This window comes from Anolis carolinensis, chromosome 6, assembly GCF_035594765.1.
Source record: "Anolis carolinensis isolate JA03-04 chromosome 6, rAnoCar3.1.pri, whole genome shotgun sequence".
NCBI classification, from domain to species: domain Eukaryota; kingdom Metazoa; phylum Chordata; class Lepidosauria; order Squamata; family Dactyloidae; genus Anolis; species Anolis carolinensis.
The window spans coordinates 5437829-5451419 of NC_085846.1; the positions used below are offsets into that span (position 1 = coordinate 5437829).

The 13591-nt window shown below is 41.0% G+C and overlaps 1 protein-coding gene across 2 annotated transcripts in view; it reads left to right on the forward strand.

Moving 5' to 3' along the window:
- grk1 (G protein-coupled receptor kinase 1) overlaps window positions 1-13591 on the forward strand; it is a 79189-nt gene that overhangs the window by 25664 nt on the left and 39934 nt on the right. Inside the window, exon 2 of one of the 2 annotated variants that reach the window (XM_062984538.1) lies at window positions 4691-4848. The gene's annotated coding sequence lies outside the window, so the exon portion shown is untranslated. Of the gene's footprint in view, window positions 1-4652; window positions 4849-13591 lie in introns of both variants that reach the window. The other variant, XM_062984537.1, reaches the window with a different exon arrangement.

A 13591-nucleotide genomic window follows, 5' to 3' on the forward strand; every position in this document is an offset into this window, starting at 1 on the left:
GCATATTATGTGTATATCTATATATTAATGTGCATATTCATATATACAGTAGAGTCTCACTTATCCAAGCTAAACGGGCCGGCAGAAGCTTGTATAAACGAATAGCTTGGATAATAAGGAGGGATTAAGGAAAAGCCTATTAAACATCAAATTAGGTTATGATTTTACAAATCAAGCACCAAAACATCATGTTATACAACAAATTGGACAGAAAAAGTAGTTCAATATGCAGTAATGTTATGTTGTAATTACAGTAGAGTCTCAATTATCCAACACTCGCTTATCCAACGTTCTGGATTATCCAACGCATTTTTGTAGTCCATGTTTTCAATACATCGTGATATTTTGGTGCTAAATTCATAAATACAGTAATTACTACATAGCATTGCTGCGTATTGAACTACTTTTTCTGTCAAATTTGTTGTATAACATGATGTTTGGTGCTTAATTTGTAAAATCATAACTTAATTTGATGTTTAATAGGCTTTTCCTTAATCCCTCCTTATTATCCAACATATTCGCTTATCCAACATTCTGCCAGTCCGTTTATGTTGGATAAGTGAGACTCTACTATATATATATATATATATATATACAGTAGAGTCTCACTTATCCAACACTCGCTTATCCAACGTTCTGGATTATCCAACACATTTTTGTAGTCAATGTTTTCAATGCATTGTGATATTTTGGTGCTAAATTCGCAGATACAGTAATTACTACATAGCATTAATGTGTAATGAACTACTTTTTCTGTCAAATTTGTTATATAACATGATGTTTTGGTGCTTAATTTGTAAAATCATAACCTATTTTGATGTTTAATAAGCTTTTTCTTAATCTCTCCTTATTATCCAACATATTCGCTTATCCAATGTTCTGCCGGCCCATTTATGTTGGATAATAATAATAATAATTTTATTCTTGTATCCCGCCCCATCTCCCCGTAGGGACTCGGGGCAGCTCACATGGGGCCTTGCCCAACATCACAATATAAAAACAAATCAAAACACATAAATTTACAACAATAAATCAACAATATCAGTAAAACCATCATAAAAACAATATTGCAGGGAAAAGCGTTAAAAACAGATATAAACCACAAGTCTAGGCCAAAGGGCGAATGTGTCAAATCGGGGGAGGTAGTTATGTAATTGACATAGTCATTAAAGTACTAGAAATGACAATAATGACAATAAGATAAGTGAGACTCTACTGTATATATTAATGTGTGTGTATATATATACAAGGGAACCCCGGTGGCGAAGTGTGTTAAAGCACTGAGCTGCAAATTTGCAGACCAAAAGGTCCCAGGTTCAAATCCTGGGAGCGGAGTGAGCGCCCGCTGTTAGCTCCAGCTTCTGCCAACCTAAGCAGTTCGAAAACATGCAAATGTGAGTAGATTAATAGGTACCGCTCCGGCAGGAAGGTAACGGCGCTCCTTGCAGTCATGCTGACCACATGACCTTGGAGATGTCTATGGACAATGCCGGCTCTTCAGCTTAGAAATGGAGATGAGCACCAACCCGCAGAGTCAGACATGACTGGAAACCTTTACCTTTACCTATGCATATATACTAGCACACTATATGTGTGTGTGTGTGTGTGTGTGTGTGTATATATATATATATCAGCATATTATGTGTTTGTGCATATCTATATCAATGTGTATGCATATATACTAGCACACCATATATATGTGTGTGTATATCTAAGTATATTATCTGTGTGTATCTATATTAATGTGTGTATGCATATAATCAGCACACTGTATATGTTTGTATATAAACGTATATGAATATTATGTGTTCATATAATATATATAGTATATGTATATATACTGGCACACTATATGTGTGTATATATTAATATGTGTATGCGTATATACTAGCACAAGATAGATATATCAGCATATTATGCGTGTGTCTATATCTGTATCTATGTCTATACATTAATGTATGTATGCATGTATACTAGCACACTATTTATGTATATATACAGTAGCATATTGTGTGTGCGTGTATATATATATATATATATATATATAGTGTGCATGCATATATACTAGCACACTGTATATGTATGTGTGTATATTATGTCTTCACATATATATTGAGCATGCATATATTATAGCACACTGTATATTTATTGTGTGTGTGTATATAAAAGTGTGTGTGTGTGTGTGTGTGTGTGTGTTTGCCTATGCCTGTTCTATAGGATTGAGCCACAGCAGTTCAAGTGAGGTCACACTGCAGTGTAGAGACAGTCTTAAGTTCACAAAATGACATATTCAGTGCCAGGGAGTAATATAAAGCCCTCCATCTGCTCTGGTGCCATCTTCTCACTGGTTGTGCCTGTCAAGGAGGAAGTAAGTTGGCAATTCTGAGCAGCTGGTAAGTAGGCAAGAGGGGTCAAAGGTGCTGCCCAGCAACCATTTCCTCATTTTTGGCTTTCTGGAATGGACAGGTACTATCCAGGTACAAGTACTTTGCTTCTCCAAGCGAAGATGATGGGACAGGACAGGCAGTTCCTCCCGCAGGGGATTAGGAAAGCAAAAGCAAACCAAAGCCCATCTATGCTGCCATAAAATGCAGTTTCATGACCCCATTACCAGCATTCACCTGCTGTATAATCCAGTTCAATGCAGTTAAGCAGCATTTTGAAGTGACAATATGTGACAGTGTAGATGGGGCCTTAGAGTGCATCTGCACTGTAGAATGGATGCCACCAGATTCAATGCAATGGAATCCTGGAAGTTGTAGCCTTTAATTTTCACCGCCAACGCCTAGTCAACTATAACTCCCAGGATGCAATAATGTTGAGCTATTGGAGTTAATGTGGCATCAAACTGCATTCATTTTATAATTATTGTAGACCAGGCATGGGAAAACTTGGGCCCTCCAGATGTTTTGGACTTCAACATCCACAATTCCCAACAGCCTACCAGCTGTTAGTATTGTGAGAGTTAAAGTCCAAAGCACCTGGAGGGCCTAAGTTTTCCCATACCTGTTGTAGACAGTCTTTGCTTCCCGAAGACCGGTTAAGGCGATGGCAATGCAAATAGGAGGGCCACTGTTCTGTCAGTCAGGGGTGACTTTGTGGCCAGTTCTGTGGTTGTGACCGAAACAAAATAGCCAAGGTTGCATTTGTTAAAATGTTTATTAATCAATTTGTTTCCTGCTCGAGCTGTTGGGGAAATGAATTTCTCGGCAGCATAAAGCAAAGTAGGGAAGACAAAGGCAATATTGTCTTGCGGTTAAGGACTCCCATAGGGTGATGGGGCCTCTCTGATTTTTAGTCCAAATTTATATGCATTTGATAGAAATACATTTTAATATGTATCTTTTATAGAAATACATATTAATGTGTATATTTATAGAATTTTTACAATGTTTGTGTATTTTAATAATGCTGTAACCCACCTCAAGTCACAAGAGAGACAGGTAAGAAATTATCATCATCATCATCATCATTATTAGCTTGGGTACTTTGCATTGCCCGGGTTATTTGAAAAAGTTATTTTTTAAAACTGTACAAAATGCATAAGGTTGTGGATGAACTACAACTCCCATCATGCCAGGTTAACCCTGAGAAACTCCATCAGTACTGGAAGTTTGTTATGTTGGGCAAGTTTGCTCTGGATGCATCATTGGTGGGATTCAGTATGCTCTCTGGCTGTCAGACAAACTACAACTCCCACTATGGAGAGTCGGTCCCCTCAAACTGCTCCAGTAAGTTGAGTTAGTCATGGAGGTTCTGTGTGTAAGAAACACTGGGATGTCTGTGGTGGAGGAAAAACAGAAAATCTAGAAAATCTAGGATTCGGGGATGAAATTGTCCCCGAATGAAAGCCTTCATTTGGGTGGTGGTCAGTATGGTGTTTGTGGAAGACATTGGCAGGGCTCTTGAACATGTTCCTCTACTCATGGTGTCTCATGAGTAGTGGGAGCGATAGTTATTTGTGGAACTGGGAGCTTGTCTGTATAAATCACTCACACACATAGATATTTTCACTTTTATTATGTGTACAGATGTAACATGAGTTTTGTTTCTGAGTTATAAATTGTCTTTTTGGTTCCCTCATAAAAACATGGGAAAAGTTTATTAAACTGGTTAAAAGGCTAAAAATGGCATATTTTCATTAAGGAAAATGACAAAAGAAGTGCCTAGACTGAAGGAAATAAAAGTACTACCCTCAGCCACAAAAAAAAATGATATTTCTGGAGTTGAACAAGTCCTTTCAAAGTAAGGACTGCACAATGAAACAGGAAATAACACTTTCAAACCAGGAACAGAAAATGTTCCAAATCATGTTAAATAGTGTTATTATTATGATTGTTGTTATTGTTATTGTTATAGGAGCTATTTAGTTGAAAGGTTGGACAGGGGAATACATTAGGATAGGATAGGATAGGATAGGATAGGATATAATCCTTGGGATCCACTGGCATTTGGTTCCAGAAGAACTCAATGGTACCCAAATCCATGGATGTTCAAGCACCATTATATTCAATGACCAAATACAATGATGTCCCTGATATAAAGTGGCAAAATCAAAGTTTGCTTTAAAATAAATATTTTCAAGTAGCGAATGGTTGACTACTAATACCCAGTGTGGTATTGTAATTTGTACTTTGTGTGTTGGATTACAGCTCTGGAGACCAGCATTTGAATTCCTTTTCATCCATAGAAATCCACTGGGTGAACTTAGACGAGTTGCACACTCTCAGCCTCAAGGCAAACATCCTCTGAAGAAATTTCGCAAAGAAAACCATGGACAGTGGAACCCGTGGATGCAAAATGTGTGGATACAGAGGACGGACTGCAATGCGATCCAGTCCAATCCAGGTATGCTTCCATTACCAAAGTTGGCATCTTCAGCATTAATAATACAGTAGAATCTCGCTTATCCAAGATAAACGGGCCGGCAGAACATTGGATAAGCAAAAATCTTGAATAATAAGGAGGGATTAAGAAAAAAGCCTATTAAACATCAAATTACATTATGATTTTACAAATTAAGCACCAAAACATCATGTTCTACAAGAAATTGGGAGAAAAAGCACTTCAATACACAGTAATGTTATGTCATAATTACTGTATTTACGAATTTAGCACCAAAACATTGCAACATTTACTACAAAAACAATGACTACTGATTCTGAAAGGCAGACTGCCTTGGATACTACAGAACCTTGGATAAGTGAAGCTTGGATAAGTGAGACTCTGTTGTAATAATGTGCTCCCTGTAGCTTGTCTGTTCTCAGTAGGGTTATGGCTGCTCTTTTGTCCTTGAACATCGGGAAAAGATAACAGAAAAGAGAACAAAAAGAACAGGTACCAGAGAGACGTACTTTTAATGGACAGGTGTGGAAATTCAGGCTTGATGATAGCCCCGAGCAAGCGGAGAAGCATGTTCCCATCAGCACAGAGAAGGGTATTTTGCCCTGAAGGACTCGTTGGACAGGCTCCTTCTTGCGCTGCCGCGCTGCCCTTTCCAGCTCCAATCTTTCTCCCCCCTTTTGAAAAATTGAAGTTGCTCCTTGTCTTGAGGCCAAAGGTCTCAGAGATAGAGAGAACCAAGGAGGGGGAGATTTTTCTGCTTGTTGCAGCCCCAAGCTGTAACTCAACACATCAAGGAGAGGAAGAGTGAGGAAAAATGTGGGTTTGGGAGTACAATGCCCAACATTCCCAAGGAAACCAAGACAAATAGGGATTGTGGAAGGTGTAGTCCTGTTTGTATCTCTGCGGCTAGGACTATAACTCCTTGTACGTCTCAAACAGGGGTGCATCCACACTGTGGAATTACGTAATAATAATCTTCTATATATATAAAAGAGTGATGGCATCAGGGCAGCGGACAAAACAACAAAACTACAGGCCCCCCAACCTCGAAATTTGACAACACAACCCATCATTCATGACTCTAGGTTGATACAACAAAAAGAAAAGAAAAATAAAGTCCTAATTACAGGGAGAGGAATAATAGTTTTTATCCAATTGCTGCCAGTTTGAAGGCTAAGCTCCGCCCACTTGGTCTCCTAGTAACCTACTCAGCCCAGGGGACAGGCACAGTTAGGCCTCACTTAGGCCTCTTCCACAGATTATCAGATTTGAACTGGATTATATGGCAGTGTAGACTCAAGGCCCTTCCACACAGTTATATAACCCATTTAGAATCTTATATTATCTGCTTTGAACTGGATTATCTTGACTCCACACTGCCATAGAATCCACTTCAGTGTGAATACTAAACATAAAGACAACCATACAACAGACATTCAATACCCCCACTACCTCAACAATTTCTCACCAACACCACCAGACAACGCCACAGCAACGCGTGGCCGGGCACAGCTAGTAATAATAATAATAATAATCCAGAATAATTCAGAATCCAGACTGACAAAGTTCTGGAACACAATACACCAGACCTCACAGTTGTGGAAAAGAAAAAGGTTTGGATCATTGATGTCGCCATCCCAGGTGACAGTCGCATTGACGAAAAACAATAGGAAAAACTCAGCCGCTATCAGGACCTCAAGACTGAATTTCAAAGACTCTGGCAGAAACCAGTGCAGGTGGTCCCAGTGGTGATGGGCACATTGGGTGCCATGCCAAAAGATCTCAGCCAGCATTTGGAAACACTAGACATTGACAAAATCACGATCTGCCAACTGCAAAAGGCCACCCTACTGGGATCTGCACGCATCATCCAAAAATACATCACACAGTCCTAGACACTTGGGAAGTGTTCGACTTGTGATTTTGTGATACGAAATCCAGCATATCTATCTTGTTTGCTGTGTCATACAACGTCATTGTGTCAATAAATAATAATAATAATAATAATAACAACAACAACAGCAGCAGCAGCAGCAACTTTATTTTTGTATGCTGCCTCCATCTCCCCAACGGGGACTCGGAGCAGCTCACACGGGGGCAAGGCCAATCAAATCACATTAACATCATAAAATCAACAGATAAAACAACAGGCATCACATTTAAAAACAATTTAAACAAAACCATAATTTAAAATAAACATAGTTAAGAACACAAAATATTAAACAATCATCCACAAGCCAAGGCCCTGCATAGGACATAAATGGGCAACAATCGAACTGATAAAAGTGTCTGTATCAAAATAGAACATAAATCAAATAGGCAAACAGATAGGGAAGAGAAGTCTGAGGTGGAAATCAAACTCTAAAGTGACAGGATAAAATTCAATGTGGGTAAGGGCCAGGTTATAACTGACTTGTCTAATCGAATGCACGACAGAACATCCATGTTTTTAACTGCTTCCGAAAGACAGCGAGGGTTTGTGCTAACCTAATCTCCCTGGGGAGGGAATTCTAGAGCCAGGGAGCCACTGCAGAGAAGGCCCTGTCTCTCCCGTGTCCTCACCAACCGAGTTTGTGAAGGGGGAGGAAGCGAGAGAAGAGCCTCCTCAGAAGATCCTAGAGGTCGCACAGGTTCATAGGGGAAGATAGGCTGGTCCCAAACCGTTTAATTAATGCAGTTTGGCACCACTTGGGCTGCCATGGTTCAGTGCTATGGAACACTGAGAGTTGTAGTATGGAGAGGCCCTGGCACTCTTGGGCAGGAGAGCTCAAGACTTTATAAAACCACAATCCCCATGATTCCACAACATTGACCACCACATTGACCCAGCTCAAGTTCTGTCAATCTAATTCTTCTACAGTGTAGATCAGTCATGGGCAAACTTTGGCCCTCCAAGTGTTTTGGACTTCAAATCCCACAATACCTAACAGCCTTTCCTTTTAAGCGGCTAAGGGGGGAAAGGAAGGGGCTTGAGGTTGTAAGGAATTGTGGGAGTTGAAGTCCAAAACACCTGGAGGGCCCAAGTTGGCCCATGCCTGGTGTAGATACAGTCTGAATCTATGTTTCTATAGAATGCAGTTTGAATTGCATTCTGTGGTCAGTGTGTAGGCCCATATAATGCAGATCAATGCAGTTCAAATAGCATTCTATGGCAGTGTAGATCCAACCATGCAAAACATGGGGGGATTTAGGCCCCTTCTACACTGCCATTTAATCCAGAATATCAAAGCAGATAATCCACATTATCTGCTTTGAACTGGATTATATGAGTAGACACAGCCATATAATCCAGTTCAAAGCAGATTATAAGGATTTTATATAGCAGTGTAGAAGGGGCATAATTCCCAGTATGCCTAGCACAATCCTTGAGAACGGTGTATCCCCCACCAAGCCTTTCCCAACCAAACCAAACCGGCCCCACATGGCTATTAAATCCAGCCCCCGGGATAGAACAGCATTCCAAAGAAATCACATTCATTTGCTTTTGAAAAGGGTCCTATATGGATAAAGGTGGGCCCATCAGTCATATAAATATCTTGCTGCCATCCTTCTGGGATTTCAGGTATATCAGCAAGGCAGGTGTAGCCCAAGGGACTCTCCTTTGGGGCTTGATAGTCCGTAAAACAGAAAACAAAGGACAGGGGAAGGGGTTGGATTGCCTAGATAGGACCAGCCCAAAAGAATAAGAATAAGATAAGAATAAGATATTGAAGCCTTTGAGTAGGTGGGCCAGGGAGATAACAGAGATGTGAGTGATAAGCAGGGTGGGAAAGCTGCTCTAAAAATGTGCTTGTGTGTGTGTGAATTGAGGTGGTTTGATGTCGCTTTAACCACAATGCTATGGAGTCCTGGAATGTAATTGGGTGAGCCACCAGGGCTCTTGCCAAACTACAACTCCCATAATTCCATCTCATTGAGCCATGGCAGTGCGAGTGGGGTTAAACTGTATCAGTTCTCCAGTGTAGATGCATTCGAGTGGTTTTCGATTTGAATGTACACCCCACTCAAATATATGTCAGATTATGACTCCGGAGACTGCATTTCAAATCCTGGTTTTAGTCACTGAAATCCCAGTTTAGCCCCTCCCTAGTATGCATCTACATTGGAGAATTAATGCAGTTTAACCCCACTTGGACTGCCATGGCTTACTGATGGATAACCTTTGACAAGTCACACTGTCTGGATCTACACTGCCAAATAATGCAGGCATATTGGCTAGCATAGAGCCATGAAGTTAAAGCTGCACTGAACTGCTTTTTCTGGGTCTACACTGACCATATAAGTCAGTTCAAACTGCATTATTTGGCAGTGTAGATCCAGCCTCATAGGGAGGCAAAGGCGAACACTGCTCTGAAAAAAACGTTGGAAAAATTGATAGCTTTGGATTATTGTTGCCATAAACTGGAAATGACTCGAAGGCACGTAACAATAAAACCTGTTTGATGTTTGTTTTGCCTTCTTGAATGATAGGGATGGTTAGTGTTGCTAAATAGAGACCAATTTTGGCTCCTAAGAAAATACCTGTTGTTGTTGTTGTTGTTGTTGTTGTTGTTATCATTAGCAGTAGTAGTATCTAGCAGTCTCCCAGATTTATCTTTGGACCACCATTGATTGGAATCCTATTCAAGAATCTAGGAATCAGGCTAACAAACAACAACTGCCATGATTCGATAGCATTGAGCCAAGGCAGTCAACGTGGTCTCAAACTGCATTCATTATACAGTGTAGTAGATGCACCTTATTGTCTGTCTTTGGCCATAAATATCACTAATATCTCATGACCTTCCCTGAACGGAAACTTGAACTCCAGATTTGGCTTCTGATGCCACATCCTTCCTTGCCGCCCACCTGATTTTAATCTCCTTGACCTGTACGTTTCAATTGGGATTGGAAAATCCAAGGGTATGATGATTGCTCTTTTTTCAATTAGGGCTTGCGCCATCGTGCTCGCATCATTTTTTCCAATACATTACAAAGCTGGCCCGACCAGTCTGTGCCTTTAAAAGTGTGCCAGGGCCTGACCCAGTCCTCTAAGGCTTCCCGGTGCCCTGGGCCTTCCTCTTGGAACCAGAGCCGAGGAATGGGACCCTCAAAGGTTATCCAGCCCCACCCACGAATGTATAAACACTACCTTTTGTTATCTTATTCAGCTTCCGGCTGTGACATTTCGCTTTTCCATGCTGGTTTCATTCACAACACACCATTCTAGCACTGTGATGCCAGTTTATGCAGCCTACTTGTTGAATTCTGGGATATGTAATTGGCAAGGCACTAGAGATCCCTGAGTGGGGATTATAATATCTATGGAACTACAAATCCCAGGATTGCACAGGAGGGACCCTGAGTCCATCTGCATTGCAAAATGAATGCAGTTTGACACAATTTCAACTGCCATGGCTCAATGCGATAGAATTGTGGGAGTTGTAGTTTGACAAGGGGTGTGTCTCCACTATTTATTTATTTATTTATTTATTTATTTCCCTAATTTCTATCCCGTCCTTCTCACCCGAAGGGACTAAGGGCGGCTCACAATCTGGCAAAGATTCAATGCCAATATACAATACAAGAAGATAAAACATAAGCAATTAAAACAATTGAATAATTTAACAAAATATAATAAATACATTTAAAACCATACAGTATAAAATCCTTGAACCATTCGTCTGCAAAACCTTGTACGTAAACCTTAATCTATAGAATGAATGCAGTTTGACACCACTTGAACTGCCCTGGTTCAATTGGCAAAAGCATGCCTCTTTTCTGTCTTTACATTGGGAAAAGCAAGCCTCTCTTCTTCTGCCTTTGCATTGGCAAAAGTGAGCCTCTCTTCTTCTGCCTTTACATTGAGAAAAGTGAGCCTCTTTTCTGCCTTTGTATTGGCAAAAGCAAGCCTCTCATTTTCTACCTTTGCATTGGCAAAAGCGGGCCTCGCTTTTCCTTTGCATTGGCAAAAGCAAGCCTCTCTTCTCCCTTTGCATTGGCAAAAGTGAGCAAAAAATCCCTGAATTTCCCAATTCTCATTGCTCCTTACTTCTGTTTGGTGCCCTGCCTGTCTTTCTCCACCTGCAAACACCTACAAAGGTGTGGGTGGCCAAAAGCCTGACAACAAATGGGACATGGAGGAAGCGCCCGTCGCAGGTTGGCGTGGCGTGACCTGGTTTGGGCCCCTGTTTGGATTTCCCATCAAAGCGGGAGGAGCAAACCGCACACTGGGCTTCTCAAGACTTACTCACCTTCCTCAAACAAGAAAAAAGAAGAAACAAGAGCCCGGCTCCAGCACCGGAGTCCCTCCTGCCTCGACGGGTTGCATTCCTGGTTTCCTCGTCGCCCGAAAGAACATTTGCCCTACATATTGTTGACGCCATTCCCTTTAGGGCAGGACGGCCACTGAGCAGGTGGCAATTTGCAAAAACGTGAGGGCAGGATTCGTACCTAGGACAGATCCGGGTGGTGCGAACCGGACTGAGATGGGCATAGGTTTTTATGGAACAATTGCACATATAAAATTTTTGCAAGTGTTTCCCAGCCTTTAATGACAGGGAGGCTTCCTTTGTTGCAAAACAATGTTGATTTTCTATTTTTGGTAAAGCTCTGCACAAAAAGTGACACTGAGGCTCCAATTACATTGTAGAGACAATGTACAATAAACAATTTGCTATTTGAAGGATGGCCTGCTGTACAAGACATTGAGAATGGACTGGATAAACAAACTGTGAACTCTAGAAGAATTAAAATGATGGCTTTTTAATGTTAGGGGGATGGATTGCTAAAATGAGAACAAATGGGGTTATGTAATAAGATATTATATAGAAAACAAATGGTTGAAATTGTTATCGAAGGCTTTCATGGCCAGGATCACAGGGTTGTTGTGTGTTTTCCAGGCTGTATGGCCATGTTTCAGAAGTATTCTCTCCTGACGTTTCGCCCACATCTATGGCAGGCATCCTCAGAGGTTGTGAGGATGACTGCAGTAAAATACAGTAAAATCAATCCAGATCCAAAGGGAAACAATTAGGGACAACGAGATGAAATCTAAAAGATGAAATTAGAAGAATTGGGTTTTATGTTTTGATCCCACTTTCAATGCTATGGCTAAATGCTATGGAATCCTGGCAGTTGTCGTTTTGCAAAGTCTTTAGCCTTATCAGGCAAAGAGGGCTGGCCCCTCACCCAACTATAACTCCCATGATTCTCTAGCAGATAACTAACAAATATGGCAAACCACCTTTTCCTTGCCCAGTAACCACATTACATTGCTGGTCTTCTAATTTAGATTGAGCATCCCCTATTTGATATCTGAAATACTTCAAAGTCTGAAGAAAGTGACACCTCTGGCCTCATCTGCACTGCTATAGAATGCAGTTTGGAACTGCATTATATGGTCAGTGTAGAATCATATAATGCAGTTCAATGCAGGTAAACTGCATCATATGAATCTATATTTGAATGAATCCATCCTGGTTATCCCACTGACTTTGACCCAAAATATACTGCACAGTCTCATCTTCTCCTGATTATGGACTATGTTAGTCTATGGGATTATTGATCCTCGTCCCCTGATTGGAAGCTGTTGTGATTATCATTGATTGTCATTTTTAGTGTAAAATTTTATTTTGTGTAATAATGTGTTTTTATATTGCTATGTACTGTATGTTGTGTATTATTGTTGTAAACTGCCCTGAGTCCCTTTTGGGAGATAGAGCAGTATATAAATTAATTATTATTATTATTATTATTATTATTATTATTATTATTATTATTATTATTATTCTACACTGCATTATATTGTCAGCTTACAGCCATATAATGTGGTTCAAGGCATTATACTGAGTCTACACTGACCACACAATGCAGAATTCAGACTGATGGGGCCTTTGCTTTCTGATGGTTCAGTTTACCCAAACTTTGTTTCATGTACAACCTTATTAGAAAACGATTGCATAACACGACCTTCAAGTGTCTACACAGTGAGTTCCAAGTTCAGGCTTGGGTCCCATTTCCAAGATATCTCACGATATTTATGCAAATAGTTCAAAATCAGGGGGGGGGGGGGGGGACAGCCAAAATGCAAAACACTTTGCGGTGAGGTTTGCTGCAGCAATAAGGACCTCAGGCCTTTCTAAGGAGAGAGGCTCCTTTCCACCTGGGTTGACCCACATTCCCCACAGTGTGCCTGTTTGCACCTGGAGAGTCCTTCCCTCCTTGGGAAATCTGTGAAAATGACTCACCCCACGCATGAAACCAGGAAGCGAGAGTGTTGGCGCCCAAAAGGAGGAATCCTGTTTTCCCCAACACCTGCCTCTCCTTCCCTGTCGCAATTCGAATCCAAGGTCTTGGCCACCCAGTTGCAGGAAAATAACCCAACGGAGGGAGGCTCTTCTTGTGTTCTCCTTCATCCCGTCAGAATCCAGGATATCTCCTTATATAGAATCCTGGAGTTAGAAGAGACCCCCAAAACTCCATCTGATCTAACCTGCATCTACAGCAGGCATGAACAAACTTGGGCCCTCCAGGTGTTTTGGACTTCAACTCCGACAATTCCTAACAGCCGGTAGGCTGTTAGGAATTGTGGGAGTTGAAGTCCAAAACACCTGGAGGGCCCAAGTTTGCTCATACCTGCTTTATAGAGACATAACAGTTAAAGTGGTCCCAAGTTGCATTCATTCTGCATCCCTAGCCTCCTCTTTCCAGTCTTGATAGTGCCAGGACTCACCCTCCACTCTGCTTTGCATCCTCCTTCTGGCTG